Source organism: Limulus polyphemus, unplaced genomic scaffold (genome assembly GCF_000517525.1).
Source record: "Limulus polyphemus unplaced genomic scaffold, Limulus_polyphemus-2.1.2 Scaffold4843, whole genome shotgun sequence".
Taxonomy (NCBI): Eukaryota; Metazoa; Arthropoda; class Merostomata; order Xiphosura; family Limulidae; genus Limulus; species Limulus polyphemus.
In genome coordinates this window covers 27,456-30,384 of record NW_013670453.1, presented here as the reverse complement: position 1 = coordinate 30,384, position 2,929 = coordinate 27,456, and the positions used below count along the sequence as shown (strand labels likewise).

Here is a 2,929-nt window from a genome sequence, read left to right as displayed (position 1 = left end):
AACTAGAGACGATAGTCTACTGACTAGAACAACTAGAGACGATAGTGTACTGACTAGAACAACTAGAGACGATAGTGTACTGACTAGAACAACTAGAGACGATAGTGTACTGACTATAACAACTAGAGACGATAGTCTACTGACTAGAACAACTAGAGAGGACAGTCTACTGACTAGAACAACTAGAGAGGACAGTCTACTGACTAGAACAACTAGAGAGGACAGTCTACTGACTAGAACAACTAGAGACGATAGTGTACTGACTAGAACAACTAGAGACGATAGTCTACTGACTAGAACAACTAGAGACGATAGTGTACTGACTAGAACAACTAGAGACGATAGTGTACTGACTAGAACAACTAGAGACGATAGTGTACTGACTAGAACAACTAGAGAGGACAGTGTACTGACTAGAACAACTAGAGACGATAGTGTACTGACTAGAACAACTAGAGACGATAGTCTACTGACTAGAACAACTAGAGACGATAGTGTACTGACTAGAAGGTCTAGTGACGATAGTGTACTGACTAGAACAACTAGAGACGATAGTCTACTGACTAGAACAACTAGAGAGGACAGTGTACTGACTAGAACAACTAGAGACGATAGTGTACTGTCTAGAACAACTAGAGACGATAATGTACTGACTAGAACAACTAGAGACGATAGTGTACTGACTAGAACAACTAGAGACGATAGTCTATTGACTAGAACAACTAGAGACGATAGTGTACTGACTAGAACAACTAGAGACGATAGTCTATTGACTAGAACAACTAGAGACGATAGTGTACTGACTAGAACAACTACAGACGATAGTGTACTGACTAGAACAACTACAGACGACAGTGTACTGACTAGAACAACTAGAGACGATAGTCTACTGACTAGAACAACTAGAGACGATAGTGTACTGACTAGAACAACTACAGACGATAGTGTACTGACTAGAACAACTAGGCTAGTCAGTAGACTATCGTCTCTAGTTGTTCTAGACAGTAGAGTATCGTCTCTAGTTGTTCTAGACAGTAGACTGTCGTCTCTAGTTGTTCTAGTCAGTACACTATCGTCTCAACAACTAGAGACGACAGTCTACTGTCTAGAACAACTAGAGACGACAGTCTACTGTCTAGAACAACTAGAAATAAATATAGGTCATACTGTAAATTGCTAAATCATAGACTTTGTTGAAATTTAGATCAAATACAGTAGTGACAGAAAAGAAAGTTGATCGTTTTGACACATCCAGCGATCTGCACATGTTATACATTGTTCAATAGCCTACACTTTATATCAGTATTACTGCACAATAGTATGTCGTTATATCAAGAAGTTTTGTGGGGATATCTAAAGATAGGGATTTAACGGTTGAAGACAGGTTTCCTTTCTAACTTATATACCCAGCGTTCCATAGCAAGCTAGATTGACAGGAATCAATTTCAACGAAATCTAGCCTTTTTCCACCCCTTTTTTTTTCTCTCTTTCCTCATTTATTCTGTCTGTCTTACTTTTTTTTTACGGAATTATTTTTTCTATTCCTTCAAGCATTCCATGTATTTTATTCATCTCTTTCACTCTGGTATTGTTAAATATTGTCTCAGTTTTTTTTTCTTTGCTTATTAGAACAATGGAGCACGCGCGGCACGTGAAGATAACGCCTACAGAAAGACAAGCATCGTTAAAACGGGATTTTCTGCATAGCAACTTAAAAACCTGATCCCGCCTTGAAGGTGTGTTTCATTTTATAGCAACCTAACCAACCACCACACTGCTTTAATCAACACTTTGGATCGTGGCGACCAATATATATATATATATATATCAATGTGTGTTTTGTTAGCGACTGTTGTTTGACAATACATTTAAAAGGGGAAAAGTAATAGTAATACTAAACGGATACAATTTGAAGTTCAGGAAAATTAAGGACTTAAAACTAATGGTTAGAATTGAATGTGACAATAAGTCTGTCCACTGCGGGTATCGAAATCTGATTTTTAGTGATATAAGCCCACTGACTAAAAACTTCGGTTTCGATACTCCTGGCCTTTGGATGGCCAGTTGGTTAGGGCGCTTGACTCGCAATTTGAGGGTCGCAGGTTCGAATCCCGTCCCACCAAACGTGCTCGCTCTTTCAGCCGTGAGGACGTTATAATGTTACGGTCAATCCCACTATTCGTTGGTAAAAGAGTAGCCCAAGAGTTGGCGGTGGGTGGTGATGACTAGCTGCCTTTCCTCTAGTTTTTCACTGCTAAATTAGGGACGGCTAGCGTAAATAGCCCTCGCGTAGCTTTGCGCAAAATTCAAAACAAACCAAACCAAATCAATCGATACTCCTGGTGAGCACAGCACAGATAGCCCATTGTGTAGCTTTGTGCTTAACAAAAAACAAACAAAGAAATTTATCGCTTAGTCATTTGGCGGGGAGGGGGGGAGGTTGCTCAAATTTATTTCGAAATTCTAGATTATTTAAGAATTTTCACTTCTTGCTGGAAGAGAAAACCCTGACGCATTAATACATTATTTTGCTCTATACGTTTATATAAACAGTTCTTAAATACCTACCAGAAATAAAATTGTTTTAGTTACGTGAAAAAAATAAAAAAATTGTTTTGTCTAAAATATGACTTAAGAGTTTTTTTTTTCTTTTAGTAAAGGAAGTATTTTTTATTTGAATGTTATTCACCAATGTAAAGGAACAGAAATAAATTTATCTTGTAGCTCTGTAACAGGTCCACGTTAAATGTTAATATATTTTTATTTGAATGTTATTCACCAATGTAAAGGAACAGAAATAAATTTATCTTGTAGCTCTGTAACAGGTCCGCGTTAAATGTTAATAATATTTTTATTGTAATGTTATTCACCAATGTAAAGGAACAGAAATAAATTATACTTGTAGCTCTGTAACAGGTCCGCGTTAAAT

The 2,929-nt window shown here is 37.3% G+C and overlaps 1 protein-coding gene across 32 annotated transcripts in view; it reads left to right on the top strand.

Moving 5' to 3' along the window:
* LOC106471768 (alpha-1A adrenergic receptor-like) overlaps positions 1-2,929 on the top strand; it is a 49,779-nt gene that overhangs the window by 24,077 nt on the left and 22,773 nt on the right. Inside the window, exon 2 of one of the 32 annotated variants that reach the window (XM_022400380.1) lies at positions 1,630-1,736. The exons of the other annotated variants lie outside the window; for them this stretch is intronic. The gene's annotated coding sequence lies outside the window, so the exon portion shown is untranslated. The remainder of the gene's footprint in view (positions 1-1,629; positions 1,737-2,929) is intronic. 32 annotated transcript variants of the gene reach the window in all.